Source organism: Drosophila arizonae, chromosome 5 (genome assembly GCF_054131065.1).
Source record: "Drosophila arizonae isolate 15081-1271.41 chromosome 5, UAZ_ARI_1.0, whole genome shotgun sequence".
NCBI classification, from domain to species: Eukaryota; Metazoa; Arthropoda; class Insecta; order Diptera; family Drosophilidae; genus Drosophila; species Drosophila arizonae.
The window spans coordinates 18,521,978-18,547,380 of record NC_142925.1 but is presented as its reverse complement, the minus strand read 5'-3'; the positions used below and the strand labels follow the sequence as shown (position 1 = coordinate 18,547,380).

General features: G+C 35.3%; 1 protein-coding gene across 6 annotated transcripts in view; it reads right to left on the bottom strand.

The window, feature by feature from the left end:
- The window catches only part of side-VIII (sidestep VIII), an 89,219-nt gene extending 86,800 nt beyond the window's left edge, over positions 1-2,419 (bottom strand). For 3 of the 6 annotated variants that reach the window (XM_089469373.1, XM_089469370.1, XM_089469371.1), the window contains exon 1: positions 1,917-2,419. The gene's annotated coding sequence lies outside the window, so the exon portion shown is untranslated. The remainder of the gene's footprint in view (positions 1-1,916) is intronic. The other 3 variants (XM_089469368.1, XM_089469369.1, XM_089469372.1) reach the window with 2 other exon arrangements.
- Positions 2,420-25,403: the final 22,984 nt, after the last annotated feature.

Below are 25,403 nucleotides of genomic sequence, written 5' to 3'. Positions count from 1 at the left end.
TATAAATTAGGCATTTTTATTCAAACTTACTATAAAAAATTTTACTTTATTATATTTTCTCTTGTTTCAAATTTAAATGCATATTTTAATGAAAAGTATGAATTATTATTTGTATATTTTTTTATAGAAATTTATATAAGTTTTTGGTTGCCTACTTACATTGAAAATTTAATATTTATAAAAAAGAATGTATGTTTAATGTTTATATTGTATTATAAATAAGATTTATTTTTACTTATTTGGCACTTGATACATATTATTTACTACTGCTTTTAATTTGAATACATATGTTTTTTTTTTTATAATATTTTATATTATTTTTTTTATTGTCTCTAGTTTCCTTCATAGAATATATGATTATTATTTATTTATAGTTTAATCAATTTATTTTGTTTTTTATTACTATTAGATAATTTATTTAATTTATTTTATTTTTTATTGCTGTTATTTATAATTTGTTTAAAAAATAGTTTGTTTTATTGTTATTGATAATTTTTTTAAATCATTTTATTTATGGTTATTATTTATATGTAATTTTTCCTCATATATTCTCATATATCGCATATTTTTATATATTTAATTTATTTATAAATTTTTGTATTTATTTCTGTATTTATTTTATTTTATTCTTTTTTTTATTATTTTTTAATAATACAAACAAATTGTCGGTTAATATTTGTAAATAGTAAACAAGTATTTATAAATAAATTTCAGATATACAGGTATACAATTTTATATTCTCAAAAATCTGATTTGTAAAATTTATATTTTGAATAAAAAAAAAATAAAATTTATGTCTAGTATATTTTAAGGAGTTAGAAATAACTTATAATTTATCACACATAAAGGTATTTACTTTTATTTATATTTCTGTATTTTTAAACGCATTTATTTTTATATTAATCAAATCAAATTAGTTTTTTTAGCTCCGTCAATTTGTTTTTGTACAACGCCTTAATTTATTTAAACGGCTAAGCTTTGACAATTTCTCGTTATCTAGATAATCTATATTAACCACTTCCTCCTTTGCAGCAATATCTTAATCAGTTTATCTCCCATCTGACTGCGACTGCTGCCATTTGGCATTCGCCTATTTGCCTATTGCCTTTTGCCTTTTGTCGCTAGTCAAGTGCCTATGGCATCGCTCAGTGTAATGAAATTACACGCACACTTCAGCAATTTAACAATTGAATAAATGTGCATCACTCAACACTTTTAGTGGCTGGCATTCTTCTATTTGATTATGGTTCATATTTGTTGTTATGCGACTTTCAATGCCAGCAATTTAGCACTTGAGCTCTGAGGTGTTTGTATGTGTGTGTGTTTGTGTGTGTGTGATAGAGCTCACAAGAATGCATGTTGCATAAGAAATACCCTACAAATACTGCACGCTTTCAATGGAATTCACAACAATGGCAAATTTTGTGCAATTTGTATGGGGCGCAGCAACAAAGGTTGCGAAAACTATTTCAGCTAAACCCAACAAAATAAAATCGTCGTAAAAGACCAGTCCACGGAATCGTTTTATGTGCCGGCTCACCCACACACACACACACACACACACACGAATGCACACACACACACCTTTGTACATACATACGCCAAGTAATCCAAGCGACGCCGTTGCCGAGATTCGCTTTTTTCTCTGTGATTTTCTGCTCGCTGGCGTTCGCTGTGTTTTCCATGAAAATCATTTTCATTGAGAACGAGGCGACAACGACAACGACAATGACAGCGCCGACGTCAGAGCGTGGGAGGGCGGCGCTCAGATCGTATTGGATCAGCATGTGGAAGTGCCCCCGCACGACAGTCGACAAACGTTGATTTGTAAATTTAGTAACAACAACAACAACAACAGCAACAGCAGTGACAATGACAACAAATTGGTTGTCGCTTACAACAAATCGAGTGCTTACATTTTGCCAGCTAGGAACGTGCAGAGTTAGCGCGGCACACGCGACAATAAACGCACCAAAAAAACGCGCATGAAACGCGATACGTTTTAAGTTTTGAGATTCGGGTTTTCGTCTCTTTTTGTTTGTTTTCTATTTTGTATAATTTACGCGTAGTATACGCAATTTCAATAGACACACTCTGAAGCGTTTCACATTTCAATGAATTGATATAACACTCGCAATAATTAAACGATTCTCTCCAATATTATTTTGATTGTGACCAGCTTTTGCATGCAACGGAACGCAGAACGCCGAACGCTAAATGCCAAAACGCCTAACGCGAAACGCGAAGCGGAAACGGGTAACGGCTGAATAATCGAAAATCCCGTTAGTTTCGACCGTACCCGCGGGATCGCAAACTCTCACTGAAACGATTTTTATGGTACACACAGAGCAGAGCGACCGAAAAAAAATGCGCCCACAGCCGAGACGACAGCAGCATCCCGAGCAGCTAACACGAATGCCGCAATGGCGCCGCCAATGAACGATGCGAGCGAGAGAGCGCGCACTCGCCAGCCGACGAGCCGAGCCGAGCGCAGCAGCCCAACTCTGGCCGCTGTTTGCCGGATGCTCTTAACAGGCTGTTAGCATGCTGTTAACTGGCGCTCTGTTGACGGTCGGCAGTCGGAAGCCAAGTAATTTATAGCAAGCTTTGCAGCGCTTATTGCAGCAAGTGAATATCGAAAGTAAGTTTGGATATTAAATAATATCATTTTATGGCTTATCTATGAAAGAATATACATAAGAAAGAAAGAATAATGCATAAGAAAAACTAATATTTTATGGTTTATGGCAAACACTCTGCTTGTTTACGTTACAAGCGGCATTAAGTGCTCACTCACTCTCGCTCTCATCTCGCTATGCCATTAAATTTGCTCTCACGCAGCGCTTACGCTCTGCATGCATACACACACTCTCTCTCTCTCTCTCTCTCTCTGTCGCTCTCTTACGCAGCTTGTGCTAAAAATCAGCTGTGAGATGTACTAAAAATATGTGTTATATTTTTACTACAAAATATATTTCATGTTTTCATTTTGGCTATAGAAATATGTAACTTAAATCTATAAAATAATTTTATTTATTGTGAATTAATTAAGTGAATAGATTTATAAACGACATTTAAACTTAAATTATTTAAAAATATTTGCCTACATTTATTTATAATTATTATATTTGTTTTTTTTTATTTTATTTTTATTTTTTCTATTTTAGTTTGATAGCTGCTACTGTGTAAGGGTTATGCGCTTGACTGCTCTAATACTCATTGTTTTTGTTGCTGCTATCAGCCAACAGTGCATATCAATCAAATGCACACCTGTTGCCCTAGTGGCGTAGCCTGTCTGTCAATCAATGCAGGTGCGCTTGAAGCGTGAGTGCACATACAACAACAACAGACGATGAGGATAAAGAGAAAGTACAAAACATAAGTTATAATATATAAGTTAAGTAAATAAATGAATACACAAAGGAAAGAGTACAATAAATATACAAATATATATTAAATGAATAAATACATTTATTACAGCACAATTCAAAATTTGTTGAGCAAGCATTTGCACTGTTATCTAACAGATTAGCAGTCTGGACTGTCTTTCTCTCTTGCTCTCCCTCCCTGTCTGTCTCTCTGCAGTTAACACCGCTGCTCTCTTCGGCAAGAGCACAACAGCTTTGTTTATGCAAAACTGTGTCAAATTCGGAGGAAACAATGTAAAGCTTTTTTATGGCTAGCCATAGAGAGGTGTAAAGAACTGTTAACAGCCAGCCGTTAAGTAGGCCACATAAGTCAGCTGTAAGCCAAATAGCATCGGGGACTGGCAGCTAGCAGCTAAGCAGCCGTAATTAGCCACATTATAAAATTGAATGAGTGCGTGTATATGAATACGTGTGCATGTGTGTGTGTTTTCGCATCCATTATATTTTCTGAACTTTAAGGCCATGTGAGCAGCGGCATCGCACATCTTAAAGCTTGGCTCAGCGACAAATGTTGGTCAGCTGTTTTTTATCAGCTCATAAACATGGCGAACAAGTTCATTTTGGTGTTAAAAGCGTGTTTTTGCCTGACCGCCATGTGTTCTGGTGCGCTTTTCTGCTGGAGTGTGTGTGTGTGTACGTATAAACTTTACAGCTGCAACACACACACACGCACACATTCGCTAGCACACGCACACAACGGCTGTCATTTTTAATAGGAAACACAACACACTGCGACTTTTGCGCATGAAATAACACCAGCTAAATGTACGATGTAGGACTAAGTAGTCTCCATCCAGATCCAAACGAACCGCGCACCATGGGAGCAAGACTGGTAGCTGGACATACTACTTAGATAAATTAAAGAATTAATAATATTCTTATAGACAAATTTGAAACAATACTACAAATAATTTTGCTTATATTTATACACTTCATACTAAAAATAAATAAAACAATTTTTAGATTATTCAAAGTAAATAATGAATTTGTATTCAATTTGTTTATCATGGTAATTATTGTATGAATAAAAAATAATAATATATAAAATTAAGATAATAAAATGAAATAAAACAAGATACAATAATATACACATATACATACATATACCTGCCAGACCTCTAAGAAGACTCAAACGGCAAGGCTTTGCCAAAACTATTGGACAATAGTAAAACCTCCACAACTTAAAATCCCCATAACTCGGTATGGGGCTCGGCTCTATTATTAATTTACCTTCCCTGTGTTGTTATGGTTATATTTTTGATGTACCGGTTTTAATTATAATAATATATATATAAAAAATATTAATTTAAAAAAAAAAAAAAAAAAAAAAAAAAAAAAAAACAATAATATACAAAATTTATAAAATATAATAAGAATAAATGGCAAACATAAAAAATATATTTCTAAACAATTTCAATAATTCTGTTCTACATATATAAAATAAAGTATTTTTTCTTGTATATTAAATTTAAAAAATATATTAAATTTAAATAACAAATTTAAAAAAATATATATATTTTCTATCAAATTTAAATCATGGTATTTATTTTATGAATAAAAAATACCAATACTTAAAATGAAAATAAAAAAAATAATATAAAAAGCAATAATAATAATATAACAAAATATATAAAAGATAAAATATAATACAAATAAATGCCAAATAAAAATATATATTTGAAAACAATTTTAATAACTTTTAAATACATTTTCTCTGAATGCAGTTATTTATAATTTATTCTATATTCAACTTAGCAATAAATTCTGCTGAGACAGAGCTTTGTTTGTTGCCTAGTTTCATTATTATATAAAATTAATTAACTGCGCTCTCATTAAAATCTCTTTTTAAACTTCTTGTTCAACTTGTAAATAAATCCTTGATTAACTTTATTTGCTGTTAGATATACATATGCTCTCTTCAAGCATATATGGACACTATGCGCTAATCGGTGTTTATTTATTTAAAGGTTAAGCAATATGTTAAATTTGCAATGAGCATATATCCACCTCTTGCAACTTGCCCCACTGTTCGTCCATGCTGCCTTGTTGTAGTAATGAAAGTGTTTTTGTGTAGCATGATAGCCGCATACGCAACATGCGTGGTCTGCTCACAGGCTGCCGCCACTCTGCAACAGATTCTGCCTGGCCCCAACTGCTGGAGCTGCTCTCTGTATCAGAGTGCGTATGTGTGTGTGTGTGTGTGTGTTGGCTAGCTGGTAAAATATGACAAAAAGCATGCTACAGTTCTTTTTGCTCCGCGCATTCTTGTTATTGTTGTTAGCTGCTGCTGCGGCTGTTGTTGCTGCTTTTTGTCAGCGATTCTAATAGCCAAAGTCAAAGGGTCTATGAAGCTGGGGGTGTGGACGAGCACAACTAGCACTGCTCGAAAGGAGTCGTCCTTATTGTATTCAGTGCGCGTGTGTGTGTCTCGTCGCGCTGTATGTGTATGCAATAGCAATAAAAATATATTTTACAAACTGCTGCCAACAGTTCGCGACCCTTGCAAAGCATGAAAACTGCTTAGGTTTTGCCACCCGGACCCAACTGCCAGCATATTGTAGTAGTTATTGTTGTTGCTGTGGCTTGTTTGCTTTTTATGAAATATGTAGGGCAGCTAACAAGCATACACGCACACACACTCACACACGCGCACACATGCAAAACAAGTTCGCAACATCAAATTATTGGAAAACCGAGAAGTTTTCTGGAGTTTTTTTTTTTTTTTTCATTCTCTTACTTTTTGTTCCTTTTGCATTGCGCATGAAAAAATATTTAAAAATCTCAACAACAAAAAAGACGACGAAGAAAAACTGTAGAAAAGTTAGCAGAAGCCAACAACAATGTATTTTTTGTATGGAAGGATTTTAGGATATGTACATGTGTGTGTGTGTTGAGATGGTGTTTGTATAAGCTAGAATGGGATGAATATGGATTGTGTTATTGTTGTTGTTCCGGCTGCTGTTGCCATTGTTGTTGTTGGCACTAAATCGCGTTTTGCTTAACGCGCTCGAATCGCCTTGCTTACTCGCTTTCCCTTTGTTTGTGTCAACCATAACGATTTTCTTTTCAATTTAGTTTTACTGCGAATTTTTCTCTAATTTTATTGCGTGTATTAAAATTTGCTCCAACTGGGTGGCCTGCAATTGGCAGCTGGCAACTGTGGCCCAGACTGGGACTGGGACTGGGCCATGTCGATCTATGAAGTGCCCTAAACACACCATTTCAGAGCAATCTCACACACACACTCACACACTGATGATAATATGTATTCCTTTTTTTATGATATTTATAGCTCTGACATTTTGCTTAGCTGGCAGGCGATTTATATAGCCCACTCCCACGCCCATTTGCGATTTTTAGCCATACATATTTATGACTGGGCAACTCTTTGAGGCATTTTTCATAACATTGTTTTAGTTTTCATTTTATTTCATATACATTTTTGTGTGATTCTTTTGCTGTTGTTGTTGTTGCATTTTTATGTATTGTTTGTGGCTGTTTAGTACCCCATAGATACACAGTTATTGAATGGCCTGTCATATTGTGGCAACTTTTTATATGCCCCAACACGTTTCGATGCTTTTTATTGGCGGTTTATTTTGAATAACTAATACACTGCATATCATTCGCATTCGCCTGTCTATGACTAGAATATGTAAAACACATTTTTCACGATTTGTGCAACTACATTTCCTTTCTATACAATTTCGGGAAAAAAAGGTTTTTTAAATGAAAGTTGTAAATTAAATAATATATATAGTTTGCAATGAATGGAAAGTGAATAACTGCCGTAAATTAAAAAATTTTATATATTATATTTTTTATTTGATAAAAGATTATTTTATTGTAAAAAAAAAATTAATTAAACTTGCTTAAACTATTTTCATAGTAAATATAATTTAAATTATTTAAATTTTTAATTTATTTTTTATTTTTAATTATTTAATTTTTAATTATTATTGTATATTATTTTATTTAATTCAAGATTATCTTACTATAAAAAAGAAATTAATTAAACTTCCTTAAGCTATTTTCATAGTAAATATAATTTCAATTATATTAATTTTTAATTTAATTTAAATTTTATTTTAATTTTTAATTAATTTTTATTTATTTAATTATTGATTATTATTGTATATTAATTTTATTTTATTTGAAAATTTTTAATTATATTAAATTATAAATTTATATATAAAATGTATTTCATAATAGGCAATTTAATTGTAAGATTAGTATATATGTATATAACATTTAAGAAGTATATATGTATATAACATTTAAGAACTTAAGTCTAAAGTCTAAACAAGAGAATCTTCATTGATATTATATGATGTAATTATACATAAAATTATTAATTTTTTCTTCTTATTCTTCTTTGTTGAGTACATAAATCCTTTTTAATAAGCATTCCAGCAATGAGCTGCTGAGAATAAGTATTCATCAGCAACTAATTTCAATCATTTAATCAAAATGTTTATAACTAAGTAAAATCTGTGTATTATTTTAAATAACCACAAAAGCAACTCGATAGACAAATCCAATATATCCTTTTCAGTCTACATATCCGCAATAAAAGCTAACAGAAAAATGTTCCGTTAAACTAATACAAGTTGAGCTCAGCAGGAATGACACATTCAATTGTATGAGAAATGATGAATGGCATAAATGTTTAGCTGTCATACGAACATAACTGGAGATCTAGATGCGTAACAATAAAATATTTGGTAATTGAAATAACTGTTGGCTAAAGTCATTTCAGATATCTCAAGAGCTGACAAAATGAAATTGCTTAAATTTAATCTAATTGGCAGAGCAACAGAACAGGCAACAGGCTAAAAGCAGCAGGCGCATGCTTCGTATTTCGCTCGATTTTATGTGTTTCCTTTTATCTACACATTTCCTTTTTTGAAAATATTTTCAAGTGCAATGCTAGCTGGAATCTTTAGTCGACAGCTCGGTAAACAAAATGAACGTCAGCTGAAGAGGGTCGGGCGGTATGCGACGCTGTTGGCAGAGAGAGCAAAACATTTGCGTGCATGTTGCCAGTTAATTATTGAGCAATGGGCACGTACAACTGCCAGAGTGTACATGTGTGTGTGCGTGTGAGCTGTGTGCGTTTGTGTGTGCGAGAGTGTGTGTGCTGAAGTCTGTTTGCATGTGTCTATGTTTAACTTAATTAGTGCTTCTATGCGCTGCATTTTGTGGTCCGCATTTAACACAGCGACCGCCAAAGTGAGCACAGCGCCAACGTCACAGTCGCCGTCGCCGTCGCAGTCGCAGTCGCCGTCGCAGTCGGCTTCACTTTGAGCCACTCAACTGGCCGTTCGCTCCGTCCGTTTCTGCTGGCAAAATTTAAAATGCCCGAGCACAGCATCCAGCCACAGTCAGGGGCTGTCTCCGAAAGCTACGAATACTATACTGTTTATATGTTCTAATGAACTAGCCTCAAGCAGGGGTACATCAACAGAGTGCTGTGACTTGACAGAAGCTAAAAATATTATTCATGAATAATAAATCTAAAAATTATTTATAAGAATAAAAATCGAATGTCTCTCATAGTTAATGAACTTTATTCATTTCTAAGTATTAAAGCTTATTTTGCAATGCTCAAAACGAATCGAAATAAAAATAAGTAAATGTAGATGGAAACTCATGTAATTAATACCAAAAACTTATAAATAATTTATATGCAAATGAGTAAAAAATAATTATTTTTTTTTAATTTTTTTAATTTTTTAATTTTTTATATAGAAGTTTTTTAAGTAAACTACAACTTTATCTGAAAGTTCTACAAATCAGTTCCGAAACTTTAATTTAATTATATATATTTTTTATTTATTGATTTGTTTATTTATTTATTTAAATTGTTATTCATTTGTTAATTTATATAGTCATTTCTTCATTTATTAAAATTTTTATTAATTTGTTTATTTATGTATTCATTTATTTACTTATTTACATTTTTATTAATTTCATGTATTTATTTATTTATTTATTAATTTATTTAATTATTTGTTTATTTATTTATTTATTAATTTGTTTAATTCGCTTTGCCTTTATTTATTTATTTATTTGTATTTCTTAATTTTTATTTATTATTTTTATTTATTATTTATTTATATTTATTTGTATTTCTTAATTTTTAATTTATTATTTATTTATATTTATTAATTTTTAATTATTGATATATTTTATTATTATTTATTATTTAATTTTTTTATCATTTATTGATATAATATTTATTAACTTTTAATGTATTTACCACCTTATTGAAATAGCATTTTTAAATACTTGTAAGCCTAGTTTAATATATTTTTACAAATTCAAAGAGTATTTCAAGTTCCCTATTTGATTTTCAGCTATTTTCTATTTTCTGCTTTTTTTCAGTGTATTTCGCACACTCGTTGCAGGCAGCACGTAATTTGCATTGTTGTTGCCTTTAATTGCTTAGTGTTAATTGCTGTAATTGCGGTAGACTAAACTGCAAGCGGCAAAAAAAAAGAACAACAAAAACCAAAAATAAAACAAAATGAAAATGAAAATGAAAATTGTAAAAATAAAAAATAATAAAAGCTGTTTTGCAGCTGCAGAAACCTCGCTTGCAAATTGGCCTGAACAAAATTTAATTAGACAGTGTCCTTGCCGTTGCCGGAGGTCAATCAGCTCTTGTTGTTGTTGTTGTTGCTCGCGTCTGGAGCATGCACAGTGGTGCAAGAACAGGGCAGTTGCCTAGGTGTTTGGTGCACAATTTGTCATACGATCGCCCTCCACAATTTGGTTGCCTTTAATTTGTCGCTGTCATTCAATATGTTTGAGGCTGGCTGCCGTTGATGCTGCTGGTGCTGCTGCTGGTGGTGCTCATTAACGTGGTGCTGGGGAATTGGGAGCGGATGCTCGTTAAGCCCATTAAAGGCAATGCCACAATGTTAAGGCAACGGAGACTTTAAAATGTCATCAAACGCGCCGAGGACGTTGGGTCATGCCCATATCGCATGCTTTGCTACGCCGAAAGCTGACGAAGGATGTGGGCTCAAATGTCACAAGGCCTGGCAATAAATTTAGCTCACACACAAACAAGCTCTACCCCCAGCCCACCCACACACACACACACACACACACACACACGCACTTAGACAGAAAAAAAAAGAAAGTGACTAAGCCAAGGGCATCTTTTGGCACACGCTTTTAGCTATATGTGTCACTTTCGTGCTAGGTCCAACTCACCTGCTTGCCTAATTTATTGGCAAGCATTTTGCGGCATGTATTAATTAATTAAAGAGCGGTACAGCTACGCACAAATACATACACACAAATACCCACACAGTGCCATGGAAATACACACATATTAATTATGTGGCATTGCGAGCAATTTGTGCCAGTTGCTGGCCGGCTGATGGAGCAAAAGTTTTCTGATTCCATTGTTATTGTTCATTATGCCACATGAGCGGCAACTGTGCAACGTAATGTTTCAAGGCATTCAAATGGAATCTCAAGTCAGTACAAAAGTCACAGCATGGCCCCGGAATCCGACTCCAGTTCGAGCTGATTGGAATACTCTGGCCAAATGCGGTCTGCGGTGATTGCGGTGATTGGCTGACTGCTGTGTTGCCTGGTAACCGAACTGTCTCTCTGTCTCTCTGTCTGTCTGTCTGTCTGTCTGTCTCTCTGTCTGTGTCTCAGCTTGTCATTGGTTTGTCAATGCTTCCGAGTTGCGTTCCGTGTCGCCGTGAAAGCTTTTGTTCACGTTTGCTGCATGTTTGGGATGTGCCACATGATTTGACCAGCAAATCGAGCTGTGGCAAAGCAGAGCTCAATGCGAGCATTAATTGATCCGGAATATTATGTAACTGCAAATGCGATTAAACTGTGAGCATAGATGCCATAATTGAGCATTTTAAGCTGGCCAAATCAACTGCCATTGACCGGCTTAAGGCAACAGAAAACTCTCTGATTCACTTGCTGGCTTAGGCAACTCTCTCGAGAACTAGTTGAAAATTTCTATTAAATTCTATTACTCCACAAAGATTGAGCGCCAATAAAAGACGTCTAAAACAAGCACTTTACCAGCTACTATAAATTTATCTAACAAGATGCGCACAGCCAAATTGTGCGATGCAAAAACTTGAAAAATTAATGATCGGCCACAGTGGGGCATCAAATGAAGAGCGGCTGGCGGGCACTTCAATTGGTTTGTCGTTATGTTCGAGCGCCCATTGGGAGCTCCGAGTCCTCCAAATGGCACATTCGAGTCTCGATTCTAGGCGGCGGTCCCTGGTTGGACATAAAAATTATTATTGCGCTGCGTCGCGGATGCCTATCAAAAGCCAAATGATTTTCCTAGAGGCAATTTGCTGAGCAGCTGGCAGTGAGTAGTCGTTCGATTGTGTACACATCGAGAGTTGCATTAGGCAAGAGGCGACGTAATGATTATGCATTAAGTTGTCATTAAAAAATTAGCTTTATTAGTTGCCTGTGACGTCAGCGTGCGCTGCCGTTTCCTAATGAATTGATTAATTGAATTAGAGTCTGTCTCTCAAGCAATCAATAGCCGCGCCCGCGTCCATCAGACAGTCGTGTCGCCAACTGGCAACTGTCTTTGACATTAATGGCGGCTGGCGGCATCCTTCGCTTAAAAACCTGCACTCGCCTGTTGTCAGCACACGGCTAATAAAATTACAAATTACAAATTAAATTTAGTTTCACTGCTGGCAGCCGAAATGCATGATTGATGGCTGATGATTGATGTCATTGTTGTTGCTGCTGACATTAATGTTAATTACAAATGCTAATGCAATTTGTGTTGAAGCCAGGCAACCTCAAGATATATGCGACTACGAGAGCTTCTCAAGAGCTCCTATAATAATAAGTGAATATTATTAATATTTTGTGAATTATATTTTTAATTGAGGCGTGGATAAATTACAATTTTTTTTGCATATTATAGTTTACTTTAATTTACTTACTCTAAGAAAATTTTTCTTTTAATATTATAAATAAATAGGTTTGTGGGCTTGTAATTTAAGTTTGCTTATTTGATTATAATTATATTAATTATTATAATTTAATTTATTTATTATTTATATTTATTATTATTATTATTTATCTGCAAAATTGATCAGAATTAATGTTATATAAATTTATTTATATATTTTCATATAATATATAATTTATTTTAAGAATAAAAATTCAGACGATTTTTTTTATTAATTTATTTTTTATTTCATTTCTATTTTTTTTTATTTATATTTTTTTTTTTAATATTTGTTATTTTTTATTTTTATCCTACAAGTCAAATATGTGTATTAATGTTTGCTTAGATCTTTTTTATTTTTTCAGCACTTGCAATAATATATTTTTTTTAGTATATGCAATTTTACTAATGGTTTATCAATTCTGGCATAATATGTATTTATTTAACTAATTCGTACTCTTACAAAAATATATTCGTTAGAGTATATGCAATTCGACTAATTGCTCTCACACTTTTTTGTGTCGCCATTGTTGAACTATAATCTTACGCGTCTTAAGCTTTCCAGTCATTAATCAAACTGCTCAACTGAGTGTCGTCTGCAACCGCAGCACACTGGCTACAAAGTGTGGACAAGCTGTAAAAATGAGCTTTTTGCTGAGCCAAAACAGGGTATAAGTGGAGCACAGACAGTGCCGCTGGACGATTGTATAACTAGCTGATCGCTGGCGACAGTCTGTAATCTGCACCTTCCCCCTTGCTGCTCTCCCTCCCTCCGCACACAGTCGGTGCGCATCGATTTACAGCATTTTCCATGTGAATTGTGAATTGTGATGTTGACTGCTTTCGATTCGATTGATTTAATTTGCCTGTGCGTCGTTTGGTGGTTATAAAAATTCATAGCGAGCGACTTTTTATACAGCTACCCCGCTGCACTTCTTTGTGTGTGACGGCGGCTGGATATCAAAATCTGGATTCCTGATTTCAGATTTCAGATAGCAGATAGCAGATAGCAGAATTCGGATTTCGGATTTGTTGCCAAATCAATCGTGTGCTGATGCCAATAAAACGTGTGCAGCTCGCAACTTCCATTTCATTTCATTTTTGGAATAATATGCCCGCCCGACATGAGCTTAACAGTTGCTGCTCTGCTGCATTTTTCATGCTCGTCAGCGTCGGCATCAGCGTCAGCGTCGGCATCAGCGTCAGCGTCATCGTCATCGTCATCGTGATGCGCATCATCGTCATTCTCATGGCACTCAATGCTCCACTCAACACAGCTCAACACTTTTGGCAACAATGCAAAAACAACAAGCGCGGCAATAACAACCAATTGCCATTTACATGCATTTACGCTTATTTGAGCACAATAATTTTTGTTTATTGGCCACAAAAAACTATGGCAAAATGACGAGCGACGCCTCAAAAAGGCGGAAAAAAAACCCAAGTGAAAATTCGAAGGAAAAAATGGAAATTTTGTATGCTTTTTAAATATTTAAGCACAGTTTTATTTGATTTGCTTTATTTAGTTCGTTTCGATGCATTTGCAATGGGCTATTTAATTGCCGCAAATATGAATTTTTTACTGAGCGCACTTATGCAATAAATATTTTAAATATTTATTACTATATTGGCTGAGTGAATTTTCAGCTAAAAAATAAAGAAATTTCTTTTTTAATTACGGTTCAGCATGCCAAATTAAATATAAAGTTAATTTTGTTACAGATTCAGGCAGAGATAGAGGGAGAGAGAAAGAGAGAGAGAGACAGAAAGTGAATGATTGCAAATTGATTTCGACATTTTAACGAATGAAAAGACATCACGAAATATATTCGAATATTTGAATATTAATTATTGGAAAAATCCTTTCAATACATATATATTTATATGCATTTAGCATGGGATTACATATTACGATGAGGTATATATAATATATATATATATATATCAAACTATTTTTTGTTTATAACAGATGTCCTTTAATCTGAATACATTATTAAATACTCTTATATATATTTCATATATTTTCATTTTTAGCCTCTTTTATTAAATAAGATTAAATTTCAATAAAAAATTTATACAAATATGTTTATCATTTTATTATATTATTATTGCTTGATAATTTCATTGTTTTTGGACGAAACCCCATCGAGCTTATCAACCCAGACCTGAGCAACTGGCTAAGTGCCTGATTGAACCCAAATTTTAGCCAATGAGAGTTTCAAATTTGCATTTGTGTGAAAAAGAAAAACAATTTAAGGAATAGACCGAACGCCCAGTCACCCACACAAATGTAATTTAGTTAAGTGTTTCAAACGCACGCACATAAATTTAGCTTTTACAATGCGTTCGTTCCTCTCTCTCCCTCTCTGTCTCTATGTCTCTTTGTCTGGCAGAGAGAAAAAATATTAAAAATATGCAAATTTGTCTCTTTGCCTTTTATGAGCACGCATAACCCTTTTTATTTTTCGTCCAAACACAACTAGCAACAAAACAGAGCAGGGCATATAATCCCGAATAGTTTGCTCTATATAAGCAGATATATATATAGACCATGTATATATATATAGGACTGCTTGTATACACACTCCATTTGGCAAATATAATAAATGTTTTGCTTTATGAAAATTGTTGGCTTTTTGTGTGGGCCGCTGGCAAATTTCTTGCCTTTTTGGCATTTTGTTTTCTGGTCAACGCAGGGCCTCCGAAATTAATGTGCAAAATATTTTAATGTGGCTGTCGCTCTATTCTGAGGCCAATTGGGCGTAATAAGTGCTGCACGCTCAGCTCATGTTCTCGAAACTATCTCCCAGCTCTCGAGCGCGTCAACCTGCTGTGAACTCTCTAAGTTGCTTCGTCGAACTTAGCACACTTTATTGTCAAACAGGAATGACTGTCACATTCTTGGAGACGACTCCATTTCAGAACACGTTCTCTCCTTGGCCATGCTCAAACAGAGCTGTGTCAACACAGGCTGTTTTATTTGTTCAACCAATAATCATCACATTTCCGCAAACACTCAACGCAAAAAAAAAAAAGCGAAAGAAAAGAGAGAGAAAATGCGGACCGACCGTGCCACAAGTCGCATGAAAATTTCATGGCCGCTTGTCCTCATGTCCATTGCCATCAGCATTGGCTCTGCCGCAGCCGCAGCCGCAGAGACTGCAACAAATTCAAATACTCATAAACGACGAAAAATGACAGATTAACACAAATATTGATACAGCGACCGGCAAATCAACCCACACACACACACACACACACACACACCAGACTCTGTAAAAGCGACCCAAGGGCATGCCTAGCACTTAAGCCCAGTCAGATGCGTTGACTTTTGGCTGTCACGCGCTGTGGCCGCACGATATCCAGCTGATAGCCTCTCTCACTCTCCTCTCCCTCTCTCTCTCTCTGTCTCTCTCTCTGTCCATCTCTGTCAGCCAGCTGGATATTTTGTTGATGCGGCTCGCGTTGCTCGTGGCCCGCATTGTTTTGAATAATTTGCTCTAAACATGAAATATTAATGAGCATTTTTTGTTCATGTTGCCACTCTGCGTATACGTAATAAAATTGAATATGCAGCAAATGATGCACAGCACTTGAGTCAAGTGGGTCAGCAGCGGCGCAGATAATCACTTGAAAGCATCCAGCTGAGATTTCGATTGATTACCAGCAGCGGGCCTTAATTTACTGAAGCACAGCGGTAAACCAAATGTTTATTTTATTTGATTTTATTTTTTTGCAGATATTGGAGAATATTATTAACAAATTTCATTTCTCTTCTATAATTTTAAATTATAGCACAACCGATAAAGCTTGCCCAGCGCGTATCAAGATTCACTTGAGTACTGATAATCGGCCGATAGAGAAAGGCTTTTATTATGCCGCCCATATTTTTAAGACAGGCTATCAAAGTAGATATAGATACTTATACTTATATATTTTATTTATTCATCTTGAAACTATATAGTTTTATTTCATAATCAAATAAGTCCAAGACAAGAGCATATGAAAACTTTGGTAATTTTCTCCGAATGTCATTAAAAATATTGCAATGAAAATTTGCTGCGTATGCAAAAAAAAAGGGAGTGACGGAAAAAAGGGGGAAGGGAAAGGGAAAGGAAGCCTAGTAGAAATGCTCAGTTGAATTACTGGAAGGGAATTGGGCGCTACATAAATTTAACTTTTAATGCGCTGCGTACGCGAATGTGTAAAAGATTATCTTTATTGGCCATTAATTCATATTTAAGCTGGTGCGGCAAAAGAAAAAGGCGCCATTTGCTGAGTACATTTATTTTTCTTTTTTTTTTTTTTTACGCTCTCTTTCTCCCTTTCTGTTGTTTTCTGTGTGTGCGTTTTTGGAAAACGTTTGTAAAACACTGGATTTACGAAAGGATAAAATTATGCTTTGTAAAACAATTAAGTGGCATTATTTATGGCCGTTGACCCCACAACGCACAGCCCCCAGCCCCCAGCCCCCCACCCCAGCAGACGCCCACTTATCCACTTACAGCCCCTGCCAAATGGTGCGTTAGTATATATAATTGCTGCCAGGGGCTGCGCCTCAAGGGTTTATTTATGAAGCCTACTAATGGCCTGGCACTGCCTGGGTTTTGATCTATGCAGTCAGCTAGCAGCTCCCCTCTCCCTGCTCCTACTCCATAAGCAGTGGCAGTCGATGCCTTAAGCATGTGATTATTTCCTAGTTTCTGCTGATTAATTAACATGTGTTTTTGTTTCTAATTGAATAGTTTAAAAAGAGCAGCGCATAAGCAACGAACCTTTCACTGGGCACTATGAATTCAAATCTATTTTTCATATTCAATAAATTTTTATTTAATTCATTTAATATTTAAAATTAAATAAAATAGATTTCATTTAAATTTATTTTGAGCTTAGCCAAGTGTAGTCGCTATGTATGTGCAGTTAATATATATTTATGTTTATTTATATTTTTGTAATATGTTTTTAATAAATGTGTTTATATTATTTCATTTATGTACATGCATTTAATTTGTAAAAGTTTTTTAATATCAATATATTTAACAATTTTATTTTGTATTTAAATTCAATTTTATTTATTTTTTTTTTTCGCTCGATTTTATGGCGCAATTTAAAAACTGCAATTATGCCTTATTATAATAATTTTTTATTTTATTAACATATAAATACACTTTTTTTTTATTTATTTATTATATACTTTATATATATTTCTTAAGCTGAAAATAAAATGCAGTTTATTATTGTTGCTTCTTTCGCTTAGATTTAATACCTAAATCTATATTCAAATATATATACATTTATTTTTAAAATACTTGCTAATGGATTAAATAAAATCTCAAAGCACACAGAATATATTTTACTCAATATTTATGTATTCATTTAATACTTGGAAGAAATCAAAGAATTTCGCCAGAACTTGGCCTGCATTATTCATAAGCATAGTTCATTGGAAGCAATATCAGCTTTGTGCAGCCAAAACCTTCAAGCTCTATGTACATTAGCTGGGCTGCCGGCTGGTTTCTCGGTAAAGAGTTTAGGCTCAGAGGGAATTACTGCTTTAGCAAATTTACAAATTTCCGCAATAAACCAAATAACTTAAATAAATACAAAACATTCGCAAGCAAATGGCAAATGGCAAACGCCAAAATCAACTTCAAATCCCAATGCCAAAAAAACAGAGAGGAAGAAGAAGCAGCAACAGAAACTGCTGACATATGCAGCATATATTTTGTGGGGCTTGTCGCAATTGGCAATACCATTCGCTGAAGCTACTCCAAATGGGTCGATGACTGCCCTCGAGTTCACAACTTTGAAGTGCGCGCAGCAACGCATGCGAGCTCTTTCCTGCTGCTGCTCCTGCTCCTGCTCCTGCTCCTGCTGCTGCTGCTGCTGCCAATTTGGAGGCGCCTCAAGTGAGCAGCAACTGGAAAAGTTTAAACACCTGACAATGGAGCTGGGGCTTGCTTAAAGAATACCTGGGGAAATACACACACGCGCACATATGCACACACATACATATATGTATGTATATGCTATACATACACGCCCCTTACATGCTGCCTAATAGTAGCTGGCAGCTATGCTGCTGGATCTGGGCAACCGGCTCAACTTTTTGCTTCGGCAAATGCTCAAATTGCTCGCTGTGGTAATGAAATTTATTAGATCATTATACAGACTGCCTCCGTTTGGCATGCCCCTGTTTCTCCCCTCCCCACACAAGCCTCTTCTACCCAAATTTGTTGACGTTGATTATCATTTTCAGGTTCTGACTTTTCATTTTCAATTTGTGAGGCGAGCACAGAGAAAAAAAAATTGTAAAATGTAAATGTAAAATAAAATTGTGCTGCTTTCTTTGTCTAAGACGCTCCTGCGCTGCGTAGCTGTCCATGGATAAAGCATCGGCTGGGCGTTGCTCCTAGGGCTCAGCGCAATTTGTGGTCTTCGTTGTTGTCGTTGACTGTGGCATAATTTAACTTAATTTCTGGCACAAAATTGTCATTTGCATTAAGTTTATGGCTCTGTGCCTCATACACTTACAACCACCCCGCCTCGCCCCACTCCATGTCTTTAGCTTTTATAAGCTGCTGCGACCCGAACTCGAGAGTTCATCAAGTGCCAATCACAGCGCATCGACTGTGCTCAGAGCTGAATCTATGCGTAACCCAAACATATGGCGCCGTCTGCGGAAACGATGAGCAAATCATGTGGCTCATCGAAATGTGAAGTAAAAGCTGCATATGCGAGAACTTTAAAATGATATTGACAACACTGTCAAGTAGCTGTCCGCCCCGCCAGCCAGCCTATCTGTCTGTCTGTCTGTTTGTCAGACTGAAAATTAGATGGGGGCCCGCATCCCCCATCTACACGCCCGGCTGTTGTAAGCCAACAACAAGAAGTACGGCCGCGTGGGTGTTGAAAATTCCCGGGGGAATTTTCATGCCATGTTGCCTGAGAAATTCGCTTAATAACTTTCGCTGGTGCGTGCTCCAAGGAAGCGGATTTGGTGGCACCCCAAACAGGACTGCTGCCCACTCTGCTCCGCCCACAGCCCCTCTCCTAGCCACTGCTTACAGGTGGAGAACACGCATTGCGGCATTGGGACCCCAAAAACAGCAACCAGACAGTAATTTGTTTTAACAGCGCCTTTTAAAGATATTTACAGCCCGCTAGCTGCCGAGTCAGAGTCTCACGCATCCACCTGCCCTACCCACCTGCCTGCCGCCTGCCGCCTGCTGCCTGCTGCGGCCGACTACGCCATTTCATAAATTATCCGACACGCGGCGCTAATACGGCGCAACATCTCTGGCAGGCAGCACACGCCCATGTCTTTTTCATAGCCGCCCTCTTCCACCCTCTGCTCCTCCTCTACATACCTTTCTCCGTTCGCATCTTCGTTTGCCTGGGCTGTCCGGCGTCTATTCACACGTAACCCACTGGAGTCAGCCACGGCATTTTGGGCATCCTCAAGTTGTTGTTTTCTCTACTCAGCTCCAATTCCCTGTCAGAGTTTCTGTTTCCTTTTGTACGCTGTTGCTTCAGCGTCACGTGTCTATGGTACCAGAGTGATGGAGCCTGCTTAGGGCCTCCAACTTGAGCTTGTTGCGCCTCATTTGCGTGACCTGGGGCCAATCATTGCCCACGCCGGGGCTCAGCTATATATAATTGTGAATATTTTAGCTTGAATGGTTTCTTAATATTTCAAAGAGATGCTAAAAATAGGAAAGAGCAATTTTTACAAAATATTAAAAAATATTTCATTGATTGTTCAATAGTTGGGTTGTTTATTAATTCAAATTTGAAAATCAACAAAATTTGTTTTTTTTTTTTTTTATTTTTGAAATATTTAATATTTATTTACCAGCGGTAGCTTAGGTAATCTACTCTAAATTGAAATTAAATATTTAAAAAATATATATATGTATAATAATTATGAGCTAATTCGTTTAATTTATTAAATATATTTGTAAGGTAACACATATATAATTATTATGAGCAATGAGCAATACAATACAATAAAGGTAATTGTATATAACTATCATGGGTAAAGTCTAGGAGATATCCGTGTCAGTTGGATTTGAGGATAGTAACGTCTCAGTGTTCCCCTAACTCTAGTGCAGCTCTTTGGACGAAACTTTGGACAACTTGAAGTATATTTTGGTCACCTCGTCGATTGTGCCTCAAATGTTTGACATTTTGGGATCGCGCCAGGTGTTCCTAATTCTCATACACAAAATGGGCTTCGTAAGAGTTTTGCCCTGAAAAAGCAGAGTCAATTTGAGTTTTTCAATTCAATTCTTGCTTATATAAATAAATAGTTTTCGTAAAGCCAAATAACTTTAATTGGAATGAAATTCTATTATTCTTATTATTATTGAACATTATTTTATACTTGTTTCTTCTCTATGATACTCACTCACACGTATGTATATAAATTTATCTCATAAGCAAATTTGTATAATCAACAATTCAAGTGGCAAAAGAATTCCACAAGCTTAATGCAGCATCCAGCATCCAGATTGGAGAATCAACTGTTTGGTTTGCTGGTGTATCCGAGAATGATTTTATTATGAGTCAAAAATATGCTCGAAGCCTAAGTGAATAATGTTTATAAAACAAGTGCAAAGAAATTTATTTGTTTAATTTTGTAAGTGTATTTAATGTACGGGAATGTTGTCTCTATTTTTATAAAACAATGCGCATTGACAAATTTTTTTTTTTTTTTTTCATATATTTATATTTAAAGTTACTTTATATTATTTATTAAATATTTAATTTTTTTTTTTTTGTTTTTTTTTGTTTTTTTTTTTTTTTTTTTTTGATTGATTAACCTTTTTTATTCTTTTTGTTTCTTTTACGAAACGTTTCATTGAATATATTTTTTTATTAATGTTTGCTTACATTTTTAAATCGGCGAGGCCAGGTCGTGAAATTCTGAGTGGAGTAGGATTTTATTTTGTATCTTCAAAAATAATAATGTTACAAAATCAAATTTCAATAAAATGAAACATTATTTATATATCATCAGTAAATTATAGTTGATAATTTGATTCAGCGGCAAAACGGATGTAGATAGTATGCCATATATATATAATACATATTGTGTATGTATATATGTATGTATGTATATATGTGTGTACATGCATAAGGCATATACATTCGAATGCTTAAACTACAGCGTGGACGATAAGGAACTAATGTTTTAGCTGCAGGCCAGACCGATCATATCGCGTTATGTGTAAGGTTATATTATATAAACACAGCGACAATGTGTCACTATGAGTGTGAGCTTACTACTCTTGCCTTTCATTAGGCATATAACAACATCAGATATTGCATACACTACAATACGATCATACACAACATACTACGGGAGATTAAGGTGCTAAACAGAAGTACATCGATTCGGTTTCATTTATTTCAATTGAAATCCACTTAGATGATGATAACATACCAGTAACAGACCGAAAAATACGCAATTTATTGCGCTTATCTCAACGATTATTAGCTTTAAATTTATTTTCAATTTCGTCTGTCATTAAATAATAATTTACGAGCTGCCGGCAAATACTCCCGCAGCGACTGCAATCGTAACATTTTCGTCGAGTCTTTCAATTGACCTGAACTTGAACCCGAGCCCGAAGCCTGTCAGGCTGCAACAGCAAGGTGTGAGTGGTGTGTGTGTGTGTGTGCGTGTGCGTGCTGTCGTTCTTTTTTATGGTCTCGACAATTGAATTTTCGCGGCAAGCCTGCTGCTAAATGAAAAACTTTGACATTGATTATTTTAAAGCTAGAAAATTATCGCTTAAGTTTACTTTTGCTTTTTGCTTTTTTTTTTTTTTGTGCTGCTGCTGTCGCCGCTGCCGTTTGCTGTTGTTGTCAAATTATAAACGAATTTATTTTAGATTAATTGCGCGTAAAGTTGCAAACAACAACAAATGGAACTAAGTCCTGAACCGCAAAGCTTGGCTGTAGTTTAAAGACGGGGATGCTTTGATTACTTGGTTCGTTGGCTGCGGGGGCGAGATGGAAGGGGAGACAGAGAATGTGAGTGAGATAGCTAGAGAGGGGGGGGAGGGGTGTACAAGCGTGCAAATGCGCTCATTTTAAATGCGTTGTCTTCGCTTTGAGCATCAAATGGTATTATTTATTATTTTTCCAAGCATTTTCCTTACCCTCTGCACCCACTCTCACTCTCACTCTCTGTCGCTGTTTCTCTTTCTCACTCCCTCCACTCGCCTCCTCTGCCATTGTCCTTGTTGTGCGCCCTTCCGCTTGTTGTTTTAAGGCAAAGGTTTCGTCTTCATTGCGGTCTGCGTGCTGTTTGTTGTCTTTTGTTTTATGTTGCGGAAAATAATCGGAAATTTTTCTTCTTACTTATATAATGTTAATAGTTATCTCCACGCAGCCTCCTCAGCTAGTCGCATCCATCTCTCTCTCTCTCTCTCTCTCTCTCTCTCTGTCTCTGTTGTGCTCACTGCATGAATGTGTATCATTTGGATGCCTCGTTGGAAATTGTCATTATGCCACAAAATGTTGCGCGTCTCCTTGTGGATTTCGCGCTTCAATTGTCTCTGCTTCGACCAGCCCAGCTCGGCCCTAGTCCCGCATCTAGTCCACGTCCTGCGTATTTCGTCCTGCCTGGGGTATTTGTAATTTATGTAACTATTTCAGTTAATCGAGCGTAATTGATTTTATTTTGAGCTTTATTATGGCGCTTGGCGGTTGACATTTTTCTCGCTTTTATATATTTTTCTTTTGTTGTTCGTAACTTTCTGTCGCGCTTCGAGCTCGAATCGAAAAACATTCTTGACTTTGCGATTGTTTTTGCTTTGTGTGTTGCGGCATTGTGACGACTGATTTACTCTGCTCATCAGTCTGATGATTTATTGAATTCTTCTTTTGTAAAATATTTATATGAACATTTTTTAATGAATGTTAAGACATTGCTAAGATAAGTCCTGGAAAAGGTCATATATATAAATATATGGATCGAGGTAGAGCTCCAACTATACGGCTATCTAAAATTTATCTAAAAAAATTTGTTTTTTGTTGATGCTATAACAAATATAAAATAAAACATTTAAAAAAAAAAAAAAAAAAAAAAAAAACATATAAATAAAATTAAAAAAATTTAAATAAAAAAAAACAAATTTTTAAAAAATTATATAATAAAAAGTAACATATAAATAGGAATATATTATAAAAAAAAGAAAAATAATCCTAATAATAATAATAATTAAATTAAATCTCATTAAAGAGATATGCGAAATAAATTAATAAAATTTTTGCTTTTTAAATATTTATTTAAAAATAATAATAAGCGGAGAATATGCACTTATTTTCGTAATATACCAGCTGACAATAAGAGTTGTCTTCTCCGTAATAAAAAAAATTTAGTTTTTAATATTTACATACATTTATTTTCCCATAATTTTGCTTCAGCATCGCATCAGTCTGCATTTTATACTTTATATTAAATATTTACTAAAAAATTTAGACTTAATTTTTATGGACAGAAATGATTATTATTCAGTATATAGTCAACTGATATTACATGTAGATATTAAATGTAACCCAGTCTAGTTTCACTCACGCATAATCTAATAATAATAATAATAATGAAATGAACATTCTATTAAATAAATTGAAATGCTTTTACAGTTAATTAAAGACGAAATTTAAATACCACAAATACGCAATATTTGCTGATTAACAAGTCCTTAAAGCTGTTGGCAGTAATTATACGAAAATATAGTCATTATGATTTCACATTTCATTGACCTCAATTGAGTCGCATGGGTTGGCTCCTGCGGCGCGACAAGGTTTATATTGAAGTCGCCCTTTTGTCAACAACTTCCGCTTGTTTGATAGCCAGCCAGCAAAAACTGAGCACGCTTTTTGGGTCGCCGCTTAATATGGTTGACCCTTCACAGCTTCACAGCGCTTCGTTGCGCTGTCACATGTACGAGCAGTAGATACCCCTGCTGTGTGTGTGTGTGTGTGTGTGTGTGTGTGTGTGTGGCAGTGAGTGCCCGCTGCTGTCACAGTGCGATAACGGTATTATGCACATTGACAACAGGCCACACACACACACACACACACACGCACACAAAATCCGCTGGCGCCTGACAAAATGGCGGCCAATCGCCCAATTTCGTTTAACAAATAGAAGCAAACGCACTCGCCCCTCGATTGTCTCTGTCTTAATTGTTTTGTTTAAATAATTCCCAATATTATATATATATTTTTTTTTTTTTTCGAGTGCACCTGAATGCGAGTTCATTTACAAAACGCTTGCAGTGCTTTGCATGTTTCATGCGTATTTCGCACGAATTTTCGCTTGTTGAAAATTCTTTAAAAATAATTTAATTGCCAAGCTCAATAATTTAAAGGTTTAGCACTCGCACACACACACACAGATACGCACTCACACACAGATACGCACTCACATGCCGTATGAAATTCGATTTTAATGCAGCAACAAGCACTGGAAAACCGCATGCATTTTTAGTTGGTTCTTTTAATTTCAAACTCAACATGTTGTATTTGGTTTGCAAACAAAAGCATTTGCATTTGCATTTCGCCGCAGCACAGCGCCTCGACTACCTCGTCTCCCTCGACTCCCTCGCCGCACTGCAGCAAGCCAATCCCTCCACAACATAACTCAAAATTTCCATTTGCATGCGCTTTGAATATGCAATTTCTATACGCATATTGATTTTCAAAGCACACAAGGCGAAAGTGTGAGTATGAGCTTGTGTGTGTGTGTGTGTGTGTGTGTGTGTGTGGAAGTGGGAGTGTGGGCATGTGGAGCGCTGGCTAACTTCCCATTAAGCTGTTGTTTTTTACGCCAACTACTTTTGTTAAAGTTAATTTACAAAGAAAACAATGAGCAAAAAACTGAACGAGCTTAAAAATACATTGTAAAAAAGCCGTTCCCAGTCTCTTAAAACAATTGTAAAAACTGGCCAGCAAAACACAAAAGAAATATATGTTTTTTCATACAC